At 37.1% G+C, this 26207-nt stretch overlaps 3 long non-coding RNA genes across 3 annotated transcripts in view; all 3 read right to left on the bottom strand.

Moving 5' to 3' along the window:
* Positions 1-26207, bottom strand: part of LOC139124946 (uncharacterized) — a 477972-nt gene continuing 451765 nt past the window's right edge. Inside the window, exons 2-3 of the long non-coding RNA XR_011550101.1 lie at positions 1218-1262; positions 1-599 (exon numbers count right to left, since the gene is read on the bottom strand). This is a non-coding gene — a long non-coding RNA (uncharacterized lncRNA). The remainder of the gene's footprint in view (positions 600-1217; positions 1263-26207) is intronic.
* Positions 2072-4040, bottom strand: LOC139125074 (uncharacterized). The gene is made up of 3 exons (XR_011550146.1): positions 3683-4040; positions 2345-2412; positions 2072-2158 (listed from the first exon to the last, which is right to left on the bottom strand). It is a non-coding gene; the product is annotated as an uncharacterized lncRNA (long non-coding RNA).
* LOC139125073 (uncharacterized) lies at positions 4952-7729 on the bottom strand. Its single transcript, XR_011550145.1, has 4 exons — positions 7660-7729; positions 7417-7501; positions 6468-6512; positions 4952-5797 (listed from the first exon to the last, which is right to left on the bottom strand). It is a non-coding gene; the product is annotated as an uncharacterized lncRNA (long non-coding RNA).

The raw sequence follows: 26207 nt of genomic DNA, 5'->3' as shown, positions 1-26207 counted from the left end.
TGATATAAATTCAACGTTTGTAACACTAGTTTACATATTAACAAGACTAGGAAAGGAAAGAAAGGCTTTGCACAAATTCCAATAGAAATATCACCGCGTTCATTTTGTACTTGAGACGATCATACACATCATTATCAAAAGAAATCTTATCTTGCTTTGATAGCCATATTTCTGTTACATTAGGAACTGCAGGTAAGGATAATAGACCATGTAGAGTGAAAAAATTTTTCGAAATGAGTGAAGGACAAATATACAATTCAATGTCGTGAAAATGTCTGCTCAATATACTTTCAATTTCGACGACATTGAGCACATGTTTATAATGAGTTTGTGTACTTGAGAACATGAACGAGATGTTAACCTTATCAATATGTCATGGCCTTTGGCTGGAACACTTGTAATAGTCTCATCTGGAAACTTTGGGTAATTGTTCGCAGGATTTTCCTTCGGCTAATGCTTTGCGCATTCGCTTTATTTTAGCTATCAACATTGTCTTCACTGGACACACATCATCAGTAACCTTTTTCCCAGCTAACGATATGCTTTAAATCTTCGCCATTTACGTATCTCCAGTAGTTCTCCACAAAGACTTCTATGACCTGCGAAGAATCATTTTCCACATAGTCAGTTTTCGGCAGACCAATCGAGATAATTAGATATCTGTTCCGTACTGATCACCAAGAGTGTAATTTTTGAGTTCTGTCATGACACAGTAAGAACGCAGACAATAGTGAAATATGTAGTATTCAGCATCATGAGTATTATACATATCGATTTCCATGTTTTCAAACGTTTGTTGATATTGGTGATAGTCTATGTACAAAGCCTTTTTTATTCCTCATTGACATCAATATACTTACAATGAAATTATTAGACATGCAAATAATACTATAAATGTGGACGAAAAAACTGAAAGGCAATTATATGATTTGTGAAATTGTGAGCATTGACAATACCAATCTTATTTTCTCGGCAGAACTAATCCTACGCTGTGTATTTCATATTGCCGTGGGTGCGAACCATCAAAAGACCAAATAGTAGTTTCTTCAAGGAAGTGGCATAATAGTGCATAAAATTTGCAGCACTACTTAATATGCTCTCGATGAATAGCAATACAGCACTACAATTAAGGTTCCATGCATATGAGCAATGTGGCAGCAAGTTCTCCGTGGCATTGGGAATAATGGCGGAATTATATTACTTTAAAGAATACCTACCTCATTTACAGAAGGATGTGCTGCATGGTGTGGTGTAAGTATAACCTATTTAATATAAAGAATCAATGTTAGTTTAATTTCCATACTATTAAAAACTTGATATAACACAAACTCAGTGTAGTTCAGACACAATTCAGCACGTTTACATACATACAGAGCAGCTATCTGTCATTGAACAACAATTGCCTGTCACGTAAAACTATCAGTCAATAAAATTCGATTGCAAAACAATTGATGGCTTACGCACATATACCTATCGTACAAGAATCAAACCAAGGTCTACAGTGCATCAGTACCTAGCACAGGAAATCAAAAATATCATCAACGGGCGCATTGCATCACATCGCAAAATACCCACAAATTTACAATCTTTGTACTACAGCAATTCTACTACCAAACTTTAACGAGGCTGGTACAGGCTTATCTGAGTAGCGACTTAAAGTTAAACCAACATATCGTGTGTTCACAGTACACATATACCCCTCTCTAAATGTTGCATCATGTCCCAACCAACTAATTCGAAAGGAACTCATTGGCAACCTTTCCCTTGAACACAAGTATCATATCCTGGTATCGCTGAAGAGAGACCCTGTCTTTTCAAAAAACAGCATTCTTTTTTTAATTAAAGGTTTTTTCCCACACATAGAGAGGTGGTGGAAGCAATACATGTGTCTACTAAATGATGAACATTAAATGCAATGCCTTGCCAATGCAACTTTGAGCTGTATTAGTGTATCAAAACTGGTTGTATGAAAGGATTATGTTTAGTGGGTGTTTCTGTAATTAAGTGACCATTTTTAATAATTGTTTGTACATGTCAACCACTTTACGTAATATCATTGACTTAATACCATACCTGAGGGTGTTTCCATAGTAGACTATCGTCGGGTAATGGTTCAGTTTGAAACACATCAAGAATGGCAGTAGATAACCAGCCTTTGCTGAAAGATATTAAAGACATTGTATTTTATATTTTTTTAAAAATCTAAACAAATAATTATGTAAATTAAACATTACAAATGACAGTGACTTACTATGGGAACTCGGTAACTCTGGGAAAGATTGTACAAAATATTGTTCAAACTAAGTAAATTGTTAAGCTTTATTTGGATAAGACAACAACCCACCTCAAGGCATGGACAATACTCTCTTCAGTAATAATGTTTCCTCTTCCAACGTTAATAAAAACGGATTTCTGAGTAGTAAAGAGGCAAAACATGTAAGAGGTAATACAAGTGACATCAACAAGAAACATAATGTTTGGAAGTGTGTTGAGTAGAAATGGTCACCAATTCCATAAATCTGTGTAAACCTTGTATATCAATCGGTTGTTCAATACAAAATCAGTAAATTTTTGTTTATTTCAGTGTGTATAGGGTATTTGATACAGCCACAGCAATGCATTATGGGATGATTGAGAAAAGGTCTATTCCATAGGTGTGGTGATTTGTTTATTTTTCTCTGTCTGACTTTGAATGGAGTGGCTGCGGTGTGCTGTGTAAGTGAGACCATGTAGCATATTAAATGTAAACAAAACTAAAGCCAGCCCTGCTGTATAAATGTTGTTAAAATCGCTGATACACGTCGATTAAAACAACGCCTTGGCCAATTACATGTAAGTTTTGCAGCTTTGAACGGTTTTGATTATAACAGCTATAAAGATTGTATATAGGAGGGTATTTATACACGAGGCCAGGAGGGAAAGGAAACCAGGTAGATAACAGACTGGAGAAGGGACAAACCCTGGCAGTAGTAACATCTTTGTATAAGAAATACACGGTGTTTAATCTTTGAAGACTTTGAGCCTCTACTCTGTTTCTATATCCCGGTGTCCTCTCGCATAGCTATTGCCCAACTGGAGACGGTGAGCTGTAATTATCTCATATTAATATTGATTAATGTAATAAACTTAAGGTACAATTATATCTTTCTCTCCAATTGAATCTGTGAAATGCAAATAATATAACGAACACCTATTCTGCACATTACAGAATTGACCTGTCAGGCAAATATGTTATTTATCACGTCAGTTAACCCATACCAGTGACTGTAATTGTATATATTGCCATTACTATATGTAGGTCGCCGAGCCTGACCCCCAATAATCTTTCTGCCTAGTCACGTTATACGAAGTGCAGGTCTTTAGCGATTAAGTGTCACAGTCTATTTATACGCACAAATTGACCAGATAATTTTATGTTGTGGCAGTGCCTGTGATATAAAAATGAAAGTGGGTTAGGGTGCAGATGCAGCAGTTATTTAATTATGTGAACGACATGCCCGCTGCAAATCGCACGCCTCTTTCCCATTCTGATTTATGTCGTTGGTAAAACATATAGAGAATACAACATGTCTTTAGTCCCACGTCACATGTCGTCATTGAACTCCCATTGTGAAATAACAGACGAATGCATGGCTTCCCATTCATAAGATCTTAAATGCGACAACATAACTGACTCGCTCACCTTTCTGGACACGTGCTTCGACGAATTTCACTGGTATATCCGGATGTAAAGTTGGAAACACAGCATCGATGCCTGGCATTTTGCTGAACAGTGTAACCAATGGCAGCTGCTCTATCGTCGCCATTTTGCCTAGCATCGGTTCGCAGACTTCAAAACGCGATCATGCAGTTGTCAAGGTCGCAGCCACTGTCTCTTTTATCTTGCAAATTCCCCCCCCCCTCCATGAGAGAAACCCGTAACACAAACAGATTGTGACTATTATATTAACATGACAATATGCAAGGGTACCTGGTATTTCCTGTCCATGAGTTATGTTGTGTACCAGAGGAAGGGCGACTCCAACGATGACTTTACAATGACTTTACAACTAGATTATACTTAATAGGGTGTGAATCGTATTCTTTTTTCTTTCTTTCTGTGTTTGTTTGTTTGTTTTCTTTGTTTCTGTGTTTCTTTCTTTCTTTCTTTCTTTCTTTCTTTCGCAGTACATACACAACCCATAAAGACCTAAGAGACTTCCTGAGATTAAAGACCCTGTTGGCCTTTGATATTTTTGCATGAACTCGCACGACAGTTTTATATTTTCACAGACACTATTTTCTAGGGTCTGTGATATTTTTCACTTATTCTTATCTTCGGGTACGCTTTGTCTAGCTTCTGTCTGCCTAAACTCTGCTTACCTTCAAAAATATACCGTTCCTGTGAAATAAGTTAGGCTGCAATGTAATAATCACTTTCCGAAACATGTATTTTTTTTGGGGGGGGGGAGATTTTCTGTTATAACCTGAAGTCAAGCCAGACTGTGTGTTTATATATGTATGTATGTATGTATGTATGTATGTATGTATGTATGTATATATATATATATATATATATATATATATATATATATATATATATATATATATATATATATATATATATATATATATATATATATTCATATATACAAAATGTATACAATATATATATATATATATTATATATATATATAAATTATATATATATTATATATAAACGGATAACGATGAGGATGGCGAGACTGTGCAAGGCAATGGCATAGCAAAAGATGAACTAACTCAGTGATTTCAATTCACGTCAAACCATAAATAGCCCATTTTAAGGCCATATCATCTCTTTGAAAGAGAACTACCGCAAGTGTCTGAATCTGTAGGCTATATTAAGCCATTCAGCTAGATCAATCGACAGGCAGACAATGGAAATGATGTACATATACCTCCAATTGCGATCTATGCATATGGCAAAATCGGAGATATAAATATGGTCATCATCACCCTGACTGTGATGTTCATCATCCTTAATTATTTTGTCTGTACATCGCGTTTACAGACCTACAAGGTATACACTTCCTCTCAATATTTGTAGATGAGGGTAGCACCAGTGGGTGTATCAGTGAGCCGGTTTTTTTAGTATCATTTTACTTTGAAAAATAACCAAACAAAGTATGGATAGTTATATTCAACCCCATGTGACCTTTAATTGTATTGAAATAAAATATAAACCTTTATAATAGCAGTTGACATTTTAACAAGCCTGGGAAGATACAATGGCTTTGTACAAATTACAATAGACATAGTTACTTGTATATCACTGTATCCATCTTGTGTATATGAATCAATCATACTCATTAGAAACTGCAGGTTATGATAACAAACCGTGTGGAGTGAACCAAATTGATCGAAATGAGTGAAATGCAAATAAACAATTCAATACCATGAAAAGATCTGCTGCATTACAACTTGATAAATACCTTCATCGCCTGAAAATTCCGGCAAGATCGTGCACTTGTTAACAATGAGTTTTGTGTACGAGAGAACATAAAACAAGAAGTTGACAGGACCACTCTGTCATGACATTTCGTGTACTGCTGGAATAATTTTGCAATAACCTTATTTGGAGCCTTATGCACTTTCTTGCCTAGTTTTACTTTGGCTAATGCATTGGACATTTCAAAACAATCTGTGCATTGTTTTAGCTATCAACACTGCCCTCACTGGCTGAATACAATCAGTAACCTCTTTCCCAGCTGACTATGTGCTTTAATTGTTCGCCATTTACATATCTCCAGTAGTTCTCGACAAATACTTCTATAGCCTGCAAATAATCATTTCCAAAATTATCAGTTGTCAGGAAAGGAATCGAGATAACTCGATGCATATTATTTTCATAATTAACACCAAATATGTAGTTTTGACATAGTAATCCTGTCCCCACAAAGTAATCACGCAGACACATAATATTTAGTTTTTAAAATCATGTCGTATTGTAGTCAAATACTTAACACACATGCATTATGCATACACATGCTTTCCAAACTTGTATTGATATTGATGAGAGTCTCTTGCATTATGTACATGCATGATGTACACACTCGCAATAAAATTATTGGGACATGCAAATACTATTATATGAATGCGAAAAGCTGAAAGACAATTAATATATGCTTTGTTAACATGGCTTGTAAGCATTTACAAGGCTAATCTTACGTTTTTATGCAGAACTTATCCCTCACTACAGAAGTCATACTGCCTTGGATTGTAAGAATTAAAACACCAAATAGCAGTTTCCTAAGGCCGTGATATTATAGTGCATAAGATTTGCTACTTGGCATACTGGTGATGAAAATATCATTGTTTTTCGTGTCCATCGAGTAGTAGCCCGACACTCTACAATTTAGGTTAAAGCCTATGAGCTATATCTGGCAGCTAGATCCCCGTACCATAAAGAACAATGGCGGAATTGTTTTACTTGAAGGTGTACAAACCTCAGTTGCAAAAGGCTTTGCTGCATAGTGCGGTGTAAGTATAACCTATTCAAAATAAGGAATTAATGTTAGCGTAATTTCTATACCATTACAAACTTGGTATAACACAAATTCAGTGTTGTTCAGGGGCAGGTCTACACGTTCACGAATAGAGCAGCTATCTGCCTTTGCACTACGTTGCCTGTCACATAAAGTGTGTATAACTATCTGTCAATAAACTTCGATTGCAAAGCAGGTGTTGGCTTACGTACATAAACAACTATCATACAAAGAGTTCAACCCATGTCTACAGTGTTTCAATACCTGGCACAGTAAATATATACAGGATCTTTAGGCCATATTTTTATCCTAGTCTAAAATATGAAGGTTCGATAGATGTTCTATATAATGGGCTGCATTGGATAGCATCGCAAAATACAAAGAAATTGACAATCATTTGTACTACAGCACTTACACAACCAAAAACTTAAACAAGGCTCGTCAAGGCTTATCTGACTAGCGCCTTGAAGTGACGAAATCATATCTTGTGTTGACATGTATATCACTCGTGAGACTTTGAAATAATATCCTGTGTACACATATATAACCCTCTTCAGACTTAGCATGGCATTCCGACCCATTTACTTCGAAAGGGACTTATCAGCCACCTTTGCCTTAAAACACAAGTATCCAACGTGATATCGCTAAAGGGAGAAAAGTAGCATTCTCTTTTCTTCAAAATTAAAAGTTCTTTCCAACACCTATAGAGATTGAAGCAATACATGTATCTACTCAATGGCCGTTGATGAATCATATAATGTCTTTCCAATTCGACTTACCGCTGAATTTATGTATCCAAACTTGTCGTATGAAGTGATTATGTTGAATGATTATGTCTGTAATTAAGTAAATGGTTTTATGAATTGTTTTAGCAAGCCAACCACTTTACGTAAAATCATAGACTTAATACCTGTGGATGTTTCCAGAGTGGACTATCGTCGGGTAATGGTTCAGGCTGAAACACATCAAGGATGGCAGCAGATAACCAACCATTGCTGAAAAATACGGAAAGATTTTCAGACTTCAAAAGCAGTTCAAAGATACAGCTGTACTTTAGCATTAATGATCATCTCGTGCAATAATATATAACAAATGGTGAGAACTGTTACTTCACTTATTATGTTCACTTGGTAACTTAAAGACACGAACCTACCTCAAGGCACGGAGAATGCTCTCTTCAGTGATAATGTTTCCTCTTCCAACATTAATAAAAACAGATTTCTATGTAATAAAAGACAGAACATCGAACGATGTACGATGGTATGCAAATGAGGTCGTACCATACCATAAACCAATAATACTAGGGGTTTACCATATAAGGAAATATATTAAGTAAATCAGAATATGATTATGTAAATTAAATATTAATATGCATGCCAACGCGATGAAAAGTAGCTAGTTTATGGAAAATCAATAACCTTTGACTTTCAAATCAACATACACAACTTTTATGCAGTTGTTATCAAAGGACATTTCTGCAACTTGTAGATGGTCCTTTTGTAAAAGATATGATACGTGCGACATACAATGTGGATGGCGGTAATACAAACTTCCAAAACCGCGATTTGAACTAGTTTGCGAGAACTGAATTTGCAAGGTTTTTGACAAATGAAATTGAAAATTTACGATGTTGTGAAAGAGTTGCGGATATAAATATTATAAGTGCGTGAAAGAATTAGATTCAATAATGTTATTCAAAACTTATAAACACTATTAACATTTAACTAGTTACTATTAAAATTGTTATGAAAAGATGTTCACTTTTCTAGATTGTTACTAAATTACGTGCAAATCTAAATTTGATTTTTTTCTTTATCAAAAATGGAGTTTCTTGATCAATTTACAATTTCATTAGTCAAGTTCATTTAATATATACCTTGAATGCATTTAACATTAAGACTCGCACTAACGAATAAGCAAAGGACATTTCAAAACAAAGTGTAAAAACTCATCATTTCAGACTGTTTAGCACTTTTTATCGTTTTATTATACCATTTACACATAAATAAAATATTTTTTCTAAAAATTAATGCGATGGATTTATATTTTAATCGATGTGCATTTGTTGTTTTAATCCATGAAAATAATAATTCCCTATTCCGCACTATTCTATCGTTTTGTGAACTTTAAGCACTATATATTTCGATTTCATGACAAACACGATTGGAACTAATTTGGGACAATTGGATCTTCATATTTTTCTCATTTCTCAAAACTGTTAGTGGCCATATAGCTGAATGTTGCAATATTATAATTTACTCATAAAAATAAGTGTGTAACCTGAAAAGAAAAGCAGATGAACTTACATTGTCGGGTTAAAACGGCACTACTTCACCATCCAATTATCCCAAATTAGTTCCAATCGTGTTGACCCTTTCCCATCTAATCATTAAAAATGAGTTATAGACGTGTTCGAGATGAACATTATATGCTCTCACTTTGCTTAAGGAAACTTTAAGATAAACATAAAATCCAAGGTGAAATGTAACTTGCAGAGTTTAGAATTCAAAATTTCCATTGCACTCTTTCGATACTTTGAAGATAGTAATTCAGCTGAAAGCACTCACTGTGATTCTTTAATTTCTTTTAAATCGCAAATGAGTCTCGTCAAGTTCAAAACCAGCCAGGGATTGCTAGAACGAAATAATTTCAAAATTGTAACCCACAAGTGCATTGTCAGAGCATTTCCTTCACTTCTTCCAGAAGTATGTTGGCATGTAAAGTATTAGTATATAAACTCCGTTGCTTTTTATATAGCAAACGGATTCTAGTCGACACTTGAAAATAACTTAAAGATGATAAACGTGAAAATTTCACACAATCATGTCGTACGGGTTAAAATAGTAACCTTGACATGACTTCAATAGCAGGAAACTTTAAAAAACTTTTTGTTTCATGAATATGGCTTAAATGCTTGTTTTATTTTTGGTAAAAGAGCTTCAATAATCAACCATCAAGGTAATGCCTGCGCCTGAAACCTGAAATCCTCTTACTTGGATCACCAGGATCGTGTGAGTATGTTATAAACTTACCTTGGCTTGACAAGGCTGTAACATATCCCCGTTCAACAGCCCTACGGTTTCTCTTGTACTGGGCAAAATATTACAGATGTAGTCACAATTTTCGAAGAGTTCTTGGAGTTGATCCATCTTTCTGTACTGGTCAACATGTTCACACCTCTTCTCTGCCGGTATGTCTTGTCTAACAAGTCCCCAGACAGTCATACCAAGGGTTTTACATGCCTTAGCAACTACAAATTGTGTGAACCGATATTAAAGTTGATTTAAAAATGATAAAATTTTACTGATATAATTCATAATGAGGTTAACAGATCTGTTGCAAGTATTTGTAAGTCAGTTGTACGTCAGCAGGCAGACAGTATTTTAGTAAGATGGGTCACATTCGTTGCCGCAGCTTAATGTAAATCAAACATTCATTGGAAAGGTAAAGAGAATGAAGAAGTTATTCTATATTCATCGACCGGTAACAAGGCTTATAATTTGTGATGATGCTGTCTTGAAGACATAATATGTTATCTCTTTGTCGGCCATTGGCAAATATGACCAAGTGAGAAATGATAGATTTCAAAGTCCAGCACACTATCTCTGTGATACAATTTTTGCACTCCACTGGTTTGCAGAGGAACCCTGATTCATAGAACCAAAAGATAAGAAAGATATAGCTACCTTGTCTGAAGCAAGAGCTTACAGTGTCAACGGCTGATATTTCATGAAAACTTGGACTTACTTTCTCTACCTATTTCTCCAACACCCAGTACACCGATGGAAAGTCGTGGCAGTGTTCTGTAGTGAGGATTGCGAAACTTCAGCAAGTCAGACCTTGAAAAAGATAACCATATCAGAAAGACAACTCACATACAGTTTACGTGTTGATTCAGTGCTTTGCTACTGTTTGAGAAACAATTTCATTCCAATATGTAATGTCAAAATGCAAATGTTAAACTTGTGAATACAGCAATTTTTCTGGGTTTAATGTCAAAGTTTATGGACAGCTGACAAATTAATTGAGACGTGGACTATGTCTTCGAATGTCTCGAAAATATTGCACGGCACATCCAGACAGAGTTTTTTTTTCAATCAAGGCCAGGTAGGCCAAGTATAGATCTTACCAGATGTTTTGTTTTTCTTTAGAAGAATGTAATTATTTCATAGAACAACACAATGGCAATATTATCAACAACTTTCCCCATTAAATGTTCTCGACTACATACGTTTTCTTTCTTATTTGTTTCTCCCTGGAAAGGAATAAAGACTGGAAAACCCAAGAGATTCTCGACAAAGTAGAGTTCTATTAATGTAATTTAAAATATATTATCTACATCTCTAAACACAAATAAGCTTACACCTTTCTAAGATTCCGATATGAAAGGTGTGATGTTGACTTTGCAGATCAGTTTCATGGGTTCCTCATTGTTATATTTTCTTCATGATTGTACAATTTCGCGCAAGCCCACTGAAACGCAAATCGGTGGTCGGATAGACTGAAAATCAATACAGACGATCAGACAAACGTTCTCGCAGTACGTTAGAGGGGTGGAAATAACGTAAGAAAGTGAACAGTACTTGCCATTTAGCACTTTTCTGAATCTCTCGTATCTGTGCGAAATTCCTTTCATGGGCAATGATGAGGCTAATGACATATTCTCTCACGTGAATACCAGACGCTCCAACAAATCTAGTTACTTTGTACGAAGGAAATGGTTTTGATCTGTCAACTTGATTAAATATCCCATCCACGCCTAAAAAATTGTAAAAAAAATCGTTTTCGATTTATGCTATGTAACACCTGATGTATTGAATGCTGGCTGCAGAACAGTCAGTCAGTCAGTCAGTCAGTCAGTCAGATAATTAGTTAGTTAGTAAATAAGTTAGTTAGTTAGTTAGTTAGTTAGTTAGTTAGTTTGTTTGTTTGTTATTTATTTATTTAGTTAGTTAGTTAGCTAGCTAGCCAGTCAGCAAGTCAGCCAGCCAGCCAGTCAGTCAGTTAGTCAATCAATCAGTTGTTACTATTTGTTTTTTCTTCAGAGTAACGTTCCGGCCACCATGTTACTATTCGTTCTTTCAAAGGGGAGTTTGCATTGTAACGCCCCTCCCTGTAGATATTTATCTCGAAGCGTCCCTCACGTGGCCAAGGCGTGTGAAGGTCATTGACTCAGATCGTACGAGAAGCAGATAAGAGATAGTGTGATAGTTTAATTAATTATTGGTTAAGATTTCAATGAGAACAATCGAGAATGGGATATTCCATGGTGTGATCTTATTTAATCTTAAGAAACAATCAAAGACTGGCGGGAAAATTACCACGTGATAACTTTTGTAATTATGTAAGTTTGAAGATGTATTTAACTTTGTAGAGAGCTTAGACTAGAGCGACTTGAGATAAGACCGTTGACAGTGAACGACACGGTCGTCATCTTGCAATAAAGTACAAGGTTGTGTTACAATCTACATCTTGGTGTGTCAGCTTCAGTTACTGCATGAAAGCATTACGATCCAGACTGGTACCTAACCTCGTAAATTCCCCTAACTACGAGCGCAACAATTTGGAATACACCCACCCATAAAGTGCGACGACAAAGAACAAGATGCATGACTTTTTTTGTTTTTGGTGAATTGTCTGGTAATTTGGAAACCACTCTTTTATTAGGATAATACTCTGGACTTGTATGCAAACGAGGCGTCTTCCTTTTTGAAGCATTGTTTTGTTTTGTTTTTTGATGAAGTTGAAGTTATGTTGTTGTTGAAGAAGTAAGTGTAAGGAGTTGTGGATGTTTTGTTGTTTATCTCTCCTCAGTTGGCTAGGAATGCCAGTGCTAGTGATCCGTAAGTGATACAATGGTCCTTAGATTTGACCGAATGGCCTGAGGAATTGAGTTTTGGAGATGAAGCGATATTGAGGTTTATCGCGTTTATTTTTGAAGTTGTTGATGATGTTTTGTGTTGATGTTTTTGTTGTTTTATGTTTTATGAAGATTTTTGGAGATAGAAAGAGCCCCGAATATTGGCACAGGAGTTGCTATTTGCTACAGTCTAGTGATGCCTATCGGTCGTTACTATGGTTACCCTAAACCTTTGACCGTGATATCAGAATACACCAAGCAAAATTACGTCATCCTTCTCAATGTCCACCCCCTTTCAGTTCACTCACCTTTCACACAAATTAAAGAAAATTATCACTGATACATGGCACGATTTTCGAATGATTTTCGTCGATTTCCTGTATTTTATGTAGAATAGTTGAACTTTGAGTTTGTAATTGGATGTATATTTAGTGATTTTATTAGTATTTCTGTAAGTATTTTAGATGCGTTAATGTTAGTCTGTAATTTTCTAGGTGCACGAATGATGACTTTATGCTAACTTGTAAAATATGTGATTTATACGTATTTTAACCACACTGCCTTATGCCAAATGTTTAGTTTACTTAATGAATTTTTTACTTTAAGTAGATTGAAATTGTCAGCTATCGCCATGCTTCATCACTCGTTTTGACCAGCGAGGACGCTGGTTATAAAAAAGGTGGGAGAGTGTAACGCCCCTCCCTGTAGAGATTTATCTCGAAGCGTCCCTCACGTGGCCAAGGCGTGCGAAGGTCATTGACTCAGATCGTACGAGAAGCAGATAAGGGAGCGTTCAGCTATTATGGCCGGGGGTGGGCCGGCAAATTCTTCCTGCGCATCAGTCAAAATAAGTGAACCCCCTACCCATTGTACCAAAATAATTGATGACCCCCCCTTTCAAGATGACAAAAATTTCATGACCTCCCCCCCCCCCCCCACATTGCTTGAGTAAAGCTGCACACACAAACACCCCGGGGGTATGGAGCAATAAAATCCCCCAAAAAAAGAGCTTAGATTTTTTCCAATAACCTTCCTTACAAAACTCAAAAGGTGTTAATTCTCAGATTTCCCCTTCTGACTTGCTATAATTTTGAAATTACCCCTCAAAGGGGTTGGACAGAAATTACTGGTGGATCGCAATATTTTTGCGCAAGCTTGTGTGTACAAAATTTTGATATTTGGATTTAATAAAAAATCAGCTGTTGATAATGTTGATTCACCATACATGGTATACATATATTTTCTCATACATGTATGAGAAATCTATGTAATACTTTTTCAATGCAAAACTATATCTATGCATTTATAGATATTTGATAATTTACATAAATGTACTTAAATGAAATAGGGTTGTTACAACTGGCATGTGGACAAAAAGTTTGACCTTAGAATTTCACCAAAAATGTTCATCCACTATACATGGGAGTCAATGATAAAATTGTGAATAATTTTTTTTCCAATGAAAAACTTTATATACTTGTGCATATACAGATGTTCAATAATTAAAACAATTTTAGTTGATTAGAATATGATGGTTAAAGGTGCATATTATGTGTACAAGAAATATGATAATGGAACTTCACTGAAAATGTTCATCCACTATACATGGGAGTCTATGAGGAAAGTATGAATAATTTCTATCCAATACAAAAATAGGTAAACCCATGTATTTATGTACTCTCGATTATTGATATCAATGTACTTGATTAGATTAGGGTGGTAACAAATGGATGTGTTCGCCAGAAATTGGATTTTGGAATTATACCAAAATGTAGATTCACTGTACATGGGAGTCTATGAGGAAAATGAATAATTTTTTTCCAATACAAAACTATCAAAATCTGTGTATTTATAGACATTTGATAATTCATTTTAAAGTACTTAGTTAGCCTAGGATGGTTAAAGGTTGATATGCGTGCAAGAAATTGGATTTTGGAATTTCACCGAAATGTTGATTCACTATACATTGGAGTCTATGAGAAAACTAAGGATAATTTTTTTACAATACTAAACTAAATTAATTTGTGCTTTTATAGACGTTTGATAATTGATACAAATGTATTTGATTGAAATAAGGTATTTAAAAGTTCAGATGTGGAAAACAATTATGTTATTGGAATTTCACCTAAAAGTTATTATTTAACTTTTCATGATACTAGTAGTCTCAGTGCAGGTAACTGTTAAATAATTTCCCTGACGAAACTTGCTATATATCTAATATTTAAGTAATAGGAATTGTTCATTGCCCTCAGTTCAGTGAGCTTGATTTACAATAAGACAAGCCTCAGAGTTGTCAAGTCAAGATGTTCATGTGACAGATAATTATACTTTTGTTCAGATTTACAGGTGAATAACTTCAGAGAATGAAATCGTGCAACGAATCATTTTTATCTCCCAGAATATTTCTGAACACTGAAACTGCTTTTTGACGGGACGGATACTTATGAAAATTAAGTGACCCCCCCCCCCTCTGAGCTGTTTGAAAAAAACATGAACCCCCCCCCCCCTTGCAGTTTTCAAATTTGAGGTGACCCCCCCCCTGGATTTTGCCGGCCCGCCCCCGGCCATAATAACTGAACGCTCCCTAAGAGATAGTGTGATATTTTAATTAATTATTGGTTAAAATTTCAATGAGAACAATCGAGAATAGGATATTCCATGGTGTGATCTTATTTAATCTTAAGAATCAATCAAAGACTGGCGGGGAAAATTACCACGTGATAACTTTTGTAATTATGTAAGTTTGAATATTATTTAACTTTGTAGAGAGCTTAGACTAGAGAGATTTGAGATCAGACCGTTGACACTGAACGACACGGTCGCCATCTTGCAATAAAGTACAAGGTTGTGTTACAATCTACATCTTGGTGTGTCAGCTTCAGTTACTGAAAGCATTACGATCCAGACTGGTACCTAAACTCGTGAATTCCCCTAACTACGAGCGCAACAGTATGTTGAACTCGCCTTGACCTACCGGGAGGTACCTGGGGATCTTCAGTGTATTGACTACACGAGACGTTCAGAGTTCATTGGTACTACATAGACTTTATTTCCCTGTAGACAAGCTTGACAGTTTCCATCGCCCAAGATACGCTTCTCCCATTGTCTTAATGTCTTGGGTCCGCTGTGTTCCTCTCTCAATGTTCCAATCTTACTTGTGTTGTTTTAGAATGGGATTTCAAACGTTATCTTTAAGGCGTAGCTAGGATCATACCATAGACATGAATTAAAGATAGAATGATACATCCAATCATAAACGTCAGTGTCATAATTAATATTCAAACGTCACTGTGACACATGTTCTTGTTTTCGTCCTGACTTTCGTAAACACCCTCGTAAAACGGAATTAGCGTTATTGTGCGTTTGTCTAAAAATATGATTTGTATGCATATCGACTTATAATTGAGATCTTCTTGTTTTAATTAACCATTTTACTGGTGTCGATGACCGCTAGGTTCATTAACCTTTGTCTGAGATAAAATATCTCTGTAACACAGTTAGTTGGTATGGTTACAATACATTAGGTGTTACATAACGAAAAGAACAGGCTTTATCAGATTGCCGCGTTCACATTATAATATCTACCAGACTATATTTGTAGTATGTATGCACCAATACTAAGTTTACACATGGCGACCCTGTAATATCCTATTATTTTCCATTGAAAAACAATTATCAGTGTTCTAGACGTACGCAATTTATTTTTTATGATTACCCCCTCTTTCATAATGTAATGTTTATGTTTATCTGTCCGTCATCCAACAGGCGTTAGCCCAATTACAGAATGAGGCACTCATAACCCACTACCCGATTGAGCAAAAAGGGATAAGATGCCTTGCTCGGGGCACAACACCGTGCTAGAGTCTAAAACTCACCATTACTCTGGACCCACCTGGTCTCGAACTCACCATCCTCTCACAGCGAGTCCGCTACCCTACCACGGTGCCTCCAAAATGTAATAGTTTAATAGTGCCAGTTCCAAAAACTACCCAAATTTTTTTCATTGCAAGCTTTGATAAAACTACTACTGTTATCTGTATATGGTGTATATGATAACATAACTTCTAACCGGCCCATGTACTCTGCATCCACTTCAGCCTTGGTAACAGGTATATCAATGTACCCACGGTTAACGGGTCTGTAAGCAGAATCTCAGCTTCTTGAAGAGTTTTCATCTCATCTTCCGATAGTTTTTTTAATAAACCGTCTGGTTCATCTGCAGAAACATAAGACAGATATGACTACATGTAACTGTGAGTATTGTTGGTTGTTAAATTGAATTGTTTTGTTGTTGTACCGAAGGAACTTATATAATTCAATCTATCCGACAAATTTGTCATTTTTGGTTTACAAACGCTAGTGCCTGCGCACTGTACCGTATGTAGGTCGCCAGGTTTGACCCAAATTCGAATCCACTTAATGTAAACAAGCTGCAGTTCCAGAGCAAACGTCCGTCACCATTTTTTTTAAACAGTCAACCGAATTGACCCGAAGATGTGCCAGTATTACAATTCCTAGAGTAGAACAAACGTAGGCCAAGAGTGCAGCAGTTTTTTTTTTTAAATTGGGCAATTCAGGCCTTGCGGCAAGAAGAGAAGCAATTTCCAATCCTGGAGTTCTTTTAAAGCCTTTGGAGTCATAGCGATTAAGTCGGCGTAGTACAGTCGCTTTTTAAGGGAAGGTCCCTGTTCGCATGAACAACCTGGGCTAGCGAATGTGACTTATTTCTCACACGACTTAGTCCAATGCTACATCTCATCAGTGGAGGTGCAATGTGAAAATATAGATTGGAGGTGCAATGTGAAAATATAGATTCATGTCTTCTTTGCCGATGATCACGTAGACAATATAACTATTTACCTTTCCGAACATATGCTTCGACGAATCTCACTGGTATATCAGGGTGGAACTTTTGAAAGAAAGTTTCCATCCCTTGCACTTTGCTAAAGACAGTCACCGTCGGTAGCTCTTTCTCCCCCATTTTGACCACAATGGGTGCACCGGCTACGGTGTTATATGTAAATGACAAGAGCAAGGTCTCAATAGGAGCCAATCACTAACCACACAAAATCGTTCCGTAACAAAAGGTGTGAGAACAGTACTGAGCTATCAAAGTTAGTTTGGTCTGTCAAGAACGAGGACCTGGGCTTTGTTGTATGGTGTTCAATTATTGAAAGAACATCAAGTTACTCAAACCACGGTCACGCTGGTGACCGTGCTCTAACATAAGTAAGCTAGGTATTCTTTGTCTGCTGGAAAAGCTACACATAATGCTGACAAATCTACGCTATTAAACAAACGATCTGAGTTGGTTTCGAAGTGACGTTATCAAAAAAAATATTATTTATCGAATTTCGCCACCTAGAACTCTAGTGCAATGGGACGTCCCAACCCTATAGAGCATCGAGCACTGCAATTTTGCTGAAGGACACACACACACCACAAATATTGATTTATTACACCGAACAAGCAAACATGCAAAGACACAAATTCACAATTTGTTCCTGGTATATACATTTAATGTGTAACTCACAACTTCTTGGAATTGACACAAGTCTAGATCTTCACAGAAGTCAAAGCTAAAAATGCATCATAACACAATGTATTAATAGTTCTACTGTTTCTGTCCGAAAATAATATTAAAAGTTTCTGCTGAGATAGTGGCATTCGAGAACAGTGAAGTTGCAGCTGATTTAGCCATTTCAACATCGACATTTTGTAGGCGAGGGGTTTCATTAGGTAACACACAGCCCGAACTAGCAGTGGTACTGACAACATCATTCAACTGCAGATGAGATACTACGGGTGACAGCGGAGTGCGTGTATTTGAAGTTGTGATCGCGGTTGCAGAAGCCAGGGTCTCTGCCATTTCCTTTTTCTGCGTTATTGAAGTGTCTCTGACATAGCTACTCAAACTACCTTCATTTTTGTGGCGACTGACACTCATAATATGTCGATTGTTGAAGCCCGCTTCACTCAAGATAGTGATTGATGTTGCGCGAATGCTGTGGTTTGTATACCGTTGACTTAGTTCTGCGCCTTTGGAAATTGTCGACATCATTTCAGATAAGGCCAGTGGCTTTTTCTCATACCAGCAATCGTCACTGTTAACACAGTTATTACGAGGCCTTTGGAATAATGCGTTCACCCTTTGTTGGTTTTAGATGCGTAAAGCTCAAAAGCCCGCACGGGACACTCGAGTGGGTTAGAGTCTTCGCGTACATTATCCCACCTGTTACGCCGTCGTCGTCAACTTGGTGATTCTTTGTCACCTCGCTACCGACTTGGACTACGTATTTCACGCCACGATCATCTGTCTTTACTTGGAAATTGTCAACTTGCAGCTCTCGTTGCCCTTCTCTTCCACGGCGACAAAAGTATAGCATCACTGCAAACCAAACTCGGTGCAACAGTACTGTAGGATTGTTGTACGCTCCCTGGAAGTACGTCGACAACTTATCGAGGTCCCCAGGTAGAATCGCTGACTTGTGAACGACGTTTCCTTTTCCGTTGTTTTCAGATTTTTGCATACAGCATCGAACATGTTACGACTACTAGCAAATTCTTCGCCGGTAACAAGATCATATTCACGGCGCCTCGGTGGCTCGTTGAAATACCGCAGGATGCCATAGCGAAGAGATTGTAAAGACTTCTTCGAATACAGCTCGCCTTTTAGTCTCGGTTTACCCAGACTGCAGTGGGCTCTACTTCCGCCCGCCCACACAGGCGTATCTAAACACTGTACTTATTTCATGCAGAGTTCTCTTTATTTGGTTTATGACTTTGAGATTTTGAAAACGAATTATGCGTTGTTCTTCTTCTCGATGGTGTGTTCATTGACTGAAAATCATCAGTAACCTCTTTCCCAGCTAACGACATGCTTTAAATCTTCACCAGTCACATATCTCCAGTAGTTCTCCACAAACACTTCTACAGCCTGCAAAGAATCGTTTGAATCGTTATCCATTGTACAGTTAAGAGTGGAAATATTTGGATACATTTTTGTAATATTGTGCTACTACAGTAAAAGCACAGACACATGGCATTACATCTAGAGTTCAGTATTGTGACTGTAATCATACGCTTAAGGTAGAATGCGCCTTTTTTGAAAATCGAAAATTTCTCCATAAGGTTAATAAAGGGATGGCAGCCATTTTTGAATCTCAAATATCGGTAAATCTAGGATGATTTGTTTCTCTAGTACCAAAATTTGCACGGTGGCCCCCGATTTTTATTCTTGACTTTGAAAGTGAACAGTTTTCCTGGAGGAAAATTTGAGCAAAAGTTTGTCTTTCACTTTCAAGACGCTTACTACGCTTACTATCAGACTTTAGACCTTAGTAAATTGTAATGCTGATATTTATGACGTTTCATATGGCCAATTTACTTCTCCCCATTTAACCCTTTCACCACCATGGTTCCACCCAAACCCATTGTTATCAATGATGATCTTGGACCTGTATACAGGGAACTGGGGGTGAAAGGGTTAAGGTACTATGTGCCTCGAAAGTGAAAGACTTTAACTTTTTCCGACCTTTCTACAAGCATTATTTCAAGCGGTCTCTTTCAAAATCAAGAATAAAAGTTGGGGACCACCGTTCTCTTTCAAAATCAGGAATAGATGTTTGGGGTCACCGTGCCAATTTGCACGGGAGTTGTGAAAATACCAACTTGCCTTCCCCCCAAGGCGGTAACATTATGTTGTATAGTTTACGTTTCTGAGCATGTTTGTAAGGATGATACAAAATTGTATTGCATACACAGTAGCAGCTCCAAATTTTCTAATTTTGACTGTAAGAATGTGAGTTTGTCAAATGTCACTGCTCATAAAGCATTGATCAAATGCAGCAGAATATATTACTTGAAATTATACGAACCCCATTTGCAAATGTCCTCGCTGCTGTGTGTGGTGTAATTGTAACCTATAGAGATCCAGTCAAATGAATCAATGTTTTGTAATTGTAACCTATGGAGAATGAATCAATGTTATGTCATTGTAACCTATAGAGATCCAGTCAAATGAATCAATGTTTTGTAATTGTAACCTATGGAGAGTCATATGAATCAATGTTTTGTAATTGTAACCTATGGAGAACCAGTCAAATGAATCAATGTTATGTCATTGTAACCTATGGAGAACCAGTCAAATGAATCAATGTTATGTCATTGTAACCTATGGAGATCCAGTCAAATGAATCAATGTTAGTATAACGTCTGCAATATTGCAAACTTTATATAACAAAAATACAGTCTTGTTCAGGGTCAATTCAGCAATTTCGTGAAAACAATGTACGACTGTTACGGGAGTTTAATTTGCGTTCCTGACTGGTGATAAATTGTCGTGTATGCACAGTCGGTGTCATATATGCAATAAAAACAGTGATGTGCCAGCCATAGCCTATCACAACAAACTACCTGTTTTTCAGTCAGACATCTCGTCCACTGCAACCCTCAATTTCCCATCCAATTATGTCGACAGAGATTTATAAACAACCTTTTGTGTAAAAATAAACAAGAAGCCAACTTAATATATTGCCTCTCTAGAGGCAATTTATCCCCAATACATGTATCTTCCGATTCTATGCTGATGAACTAAACTGCAATATCTCCCTTGAAATTAAAGGCTGTATTATGTGTATCTAAAGTTCAATTAAAGATGCTATTTATTGTACCTAAACTACAAAAATAGTTTATAAAATAAGTCAAAGTAATTTTGGACACAATAAGATAGACTGCCTGTACTTATCTACCCGTCTATGTAAAATCACACAGCGGCTACCTGAGGGTGTTTCCACAGTGGACTGTCGTCGGGTAATGGTTCAGTCTCAAACACATCAAGGATGGCGGCAGATAACCAGCCATTCCTGAAAACAAAGTATATCTTTCAAAATGGCTCAATGAAAGCGAGTAAAACATTCATGGTCGCTTTTTATAACGATACATGTCAGATGATGAGAACCAGAGACAACATTTCACTGTACTTACTGAAAGAATTCTTCATGTCAATCACGTTGAACTGTTATACACATATTCAAGGTTATAGAAAATCTATGTTACAGTGCCGATCCAATGATCTTGTTTACTATAGTGCAAAGGCAAAAGGTGAGGAAAATATGTTTGTGACGTGCTAGCTGGTGATTTTTGCTGAACTGTTACTTCAATTATGGTGTTAATTTGGTAACCTAAAGACACAAACTTACCTCAAGGCATGGAGAATGCTCTCTTCAGTGATAATGTTTCCTCTTCCAACATTAATGAAAATAGATTTCTGAGAATTAAAGAGGGAACAACTATAAACTGTACAATGAAGGAATTTCATCCGGAAACATCATATTGGGATGATGATGATGATGATGAAACAGATGATGATCATGATCATGATCATGATCATGATGACGATGATGATGATGATAATGATGATGATGATGATCAGCGGATGCCAACAGCAGAGATACCATCATATAGTCAGCATCAGAACGAGTCGCTTTATTAACACAGCTCATGTTGTAACACTAGCAACTTAAAATGTAAGATCACAAATGTGTAGTTTTAAAACTTACTCTAGATTGACAAGGTTGCAACACATTCCCGTTCAACAGGCCGACGGTCTCTTTTGTACTGGGCAAAGTATTACAGATATAATCACAATTTTCGAGGAGTTCTTGGAGTTTATCCATCTTTCTATAGTGGTCAACATGCTCACTTCTCTTCTCTGCTGGTAAATCTTGTCTAACAAGTCCCCAAGCTGTCATACCAAGCATTTTACACGCTCTGGCAACTAAATATTTAGGAATGGATTCTCAGATTTGACCAGATGATAGAACCTTAACGGTCGATTTAAGTAAAGCTTATTATCAAGAGCACTAGAAAAATATTTATCCTGTAGATATGTCTACAAGCGTCACTAGAGTAGGCCGACATTTCTAAGTTGGCTCACTTTCCTGTGATCTAGGTAACTTGAAAAAAAAACCGTCTAGGGGACAGGTAATGAAGAGGATGAAATTGTATTTGGTAAACGCTTCCAATTTGGGATGAAGTCGTGTTACAACAATTTTGGTTCTTAATTGAGCTCTCTTCGCCAATTTTAGTTCATATGTCGATATGTGATCAAACGCGTGATGGTTACGATAACCTCCACAATCCAATCCAGCGTACAATCACTATTATACTATATTTGCAATGCACTGGTCTTTCAGAGAAGCTGAACTTTAATGTCAATGGTCGAAAACACATATAATTTCATGTCTTACATTTTGGACCACTGGATTTACTCATCTCAACCTGCCAATCAGACATCATACCAGTCCAAATAATCAGTATCATTCAGGGTATATAAATAATTTGCAAGGTCCAGGTCCAATACGCAGTATCATTCAAGGTATATAAATAATTTATCAGGTCCAAGGAACAAATATAGAAAATGACAGTAACATAAGGGTCATCGTGAACCACTGTTTAGAGGTGGTATTAGGGGCTAACATTTATGAAACATATAATACCTCTGCCAGGTGAGTGGTTACTCTATTCTGTGTAGCTCTCAACGCAGACCAGGTTATATAATGGTTGCAGAAATAAAGATCTACCTGCACTCTCTGGGGCAAGAACTAGCAATGATCAAGGTTTATAGTTTACGAACAATGAAAATCTTGGGCTTACTTTCTTTGCCAATTTTACCAACACCCAGTATACCAATGGATAGACTTGACAGTGTTCTGTATGGTAGGTTGCTAAAATTCGACGATGCAGACCTTGGGGTAAAAATAACTCTATTAACTCAATACAAGCATTGCTCATGAATTTTGTTCACTTTGATAAATACAAAGAATTACCTGGAAGTAGGTCAATAGGTCAAGTTTTGAAGGTTTCGACACAGCAGTCCAACATGGGTGTAATGCCAGACGTTATTGTTGGCAACAGCATGTAAGGAATTGGATTCATTTGTTAAAACCAACACACTACATATTTGTACGCAATGTGTTTTATTGGCGAGGTTAATATCTTAGTAAAGAAATGAACGCCTTGGTTTATAGCATAATGACAATATTTTCAATAATTACATCAATTTTTTAAAGTTGTCACAGACAACGGCTGTTTCGTCTTTTTGTGTTTCCACTAAAATGTGTCAATGCTAACACAATTTTAAGATTGGTGAAACAAGAATTCTGTACACATGCGTGGGTGGTATTCCCTCTAAATTCATTAGGTTAATGGGAGTAAGACAAGATCTTGCGGACATCTTATAGTTTCAAAAGTGTGTGATATTAACTTTGCAGTTAAGTTCTTGGGTTCTTAACATTGTTTTATTACGTGCCTCGATGAGTCTTTGAGTGAAAATCAGTGAATTTATTTGAATAGAGACATCCGGGGAGTTAGCGGGCCGATGAACGATGTGCTGACCGGTTTCCATGGTTACTTGGTTCAGTAAAGTCCATCGACGCTTTTGACTTCAAAGTAGGTGTTTAACGCTGGATGTACAATATCCATGCGCGCACTGCCAAGTTGACTTTCGTTAAAATCTGTTTGATGCTGGTCGATAATGGTAAAATTGTTTGAAAATGCCCTGCATGTAACTAAATGCCACATAGAATTAACTGTGAAGAGGCATGTAATAAAAAAGATATAAATTGCCTGAATACATGGGTTTATGTCCCCATGCAGCAGGAGACAATTTGCCCCCCTGGCGTCGGGCAAATTGTCACCTGCTTTCGGGCACATTAACTCACGTATTCAGGCAATAATATACATTACCCATCGAACCCCACCCCATCCCATCCAGTCCAATAAACTGATGTGAACTGTGTGCTCTGCCTTTTGGGGGGAAGAAAGGTATAGCACATTAGACAGTCAGACAGCCACGCAAGAGGTCACAATTAGTCAATCAAACACCCGCGGACAGACATTACACAGGTTATTCATTTGCCACAAGAACATACCATTTACAAATTCTCTGACATTCTCTCAGCTGTGTGAAATTCCTTTCATGGGCAATGATATGCCCTATGACATATTCTCGCACATGAATCCCCGACACACCACCAAACCTGGTCAGTTTGTATGCAGGAAAAGGCTTGGATCGGTCAAGGTATTCGAACATCCCATCCACACCTGGAGAGACATTAAAACACATTGTGTATATTTCTCTCTTTGTAATGGCAGTGTACATCGCGTATCAAATACTGGCCACTTTATTTAAAGGTATACTGTCACCTGTTCTAATTTCGCCACAGTTACCATGGAAAGGAAAAATCTAACCAATCAGAGATTTTAAGTTGGTCTAATTTTGCCACAGTTACCATGGAAAGGAAAAATCTAACCAATCAGAGATTTTAAGTGGGTGGCCGCTTTTGAAAAACAGCGCCCTCACATGGGTATTTGAATACCAATGAACGCCCCTTTGACCATATAGGGGCATATTTAGATTACTGTTGACTGTATACCTTTAATGATTCATTTTATTTATTTACTAGTTGGTTCAGTCTTAAGTACAAAGCTGTAAACAGATTTATAAACACGTGAAATTACAAGAAAGAAATGACCACGAAGACAATTAGAGGTTATAAACGGCAAGCGAGGGTATTTGGTTGCGGATATAAGACCTCTGGGGTGAAAATTAGCATATTTGGCGGGAAATAATCACCGAGCGAAGCGAGGTGATTATTTCCCGCCAAATATGCTAATTTTCACCCAAGAGGTCTTTAATCCACAGCCAAATACCCTCGCTTGCCGTTTATAACCTCATTATTATTTGCTTTGCTGGAATCCGGCAATCTGATTGGCTGGAGCCGAGGTTTATATTCTCCACAAGAAGACCTGCGCGCCGCGTAACATTTTTGAGCTCGCGCAAATTTCGAACGTCAACTTGAGAGCTCAACGCGCCATAATGTTGAACAAGTCTATGGCTTCAGATTGATTTTGATTGTTAAATTTTAGTCTAGTGCAGCTTGACGAACCAACAAATGAAGAGTTTCTGTAAGGAGCGGAGGCTATGTAACAACAACATGAGTTTTTAAAGTTTTTTGAGCGTTTTTTTTATCAGTAAAATTCTTCAAGTTCGATGTCTGATCGCGATATCGATGCGTTGCGTAACCGTATTTTATGAATTCAACTGTGCACGCGCGCGCGTTCTGAAACGTTCTTTTTTAGAGTTTGTATGAGGCTGAGCGCTCCTGAACTCTCGTTCCAACTTCGACCCTAAATAACGAAACTGCCCACTTGTTTTTAACTTTAGCATATTATAATGAGGTTATAAACGGTGCGCTCGGGTATTTGGTTGCGGATATAAGACCTCTGGGGGTGAAAATTTGCATATAATATTCCCGCCAAATATGCTAATTTTCACCCCAGAGGTCTTATATCCGCAACCAAATACCCTCGCTTGCCGTTTATAACCTCTAATTATAATATGCTTAAGTTAAAAACAAGTGGACAATGTCGTTATTTAGGGCCGAAGTTGGAACGAGAGTTCAGGAGCGCCCAGCCGCATACAAACTCTAAAAAAGAACGTTTCAGAACGCGCGCGCGTGCACAGTTGAATTCATAAAATACGGTTACGAAACGCATTGATATCGCGATTAGACATCGAACTTGAAGAATTTTACTTCAAAAAAACGCTCAAAAAACTTTAAAAAATTATGTTGTTGTGTAACATAACCTCCACTGCTTACAGAAACTCTTCATTTGTTGGTTCGTCAAGCTGCACTAGACTAAAATTTAACAATCAAAATCAATCTGAAGCCATAGACTTGTTCGACATTAGGGCGCGTTGAGCTCTCAAGTTGACGTTCGAAATTTGCGCGAGCTCATAAATGTTACGCGGCGCGCAGGTCTTCTTGTGGAGAATA

Source organism: Ptychodera flava, assembly GCF_041260155.1.
Source record: "Ptychodera flava strain L36383 chromosome 23 unlocalized genomic scaffold, AS_Pfla_20210202 Scaffold_24__1_contigs__length_23054250_pilon, whole genome shotgun sequence".
Taxonomy (NCBI): Eukaryota; Metazoa; Hemichordata; class Enteropneusta; family Ptychoderidae; genus Ptychodera; species Ptychodera flava.
This window is presented reverse-complemented; position numbering and strand designations above follow the sequence as displayed.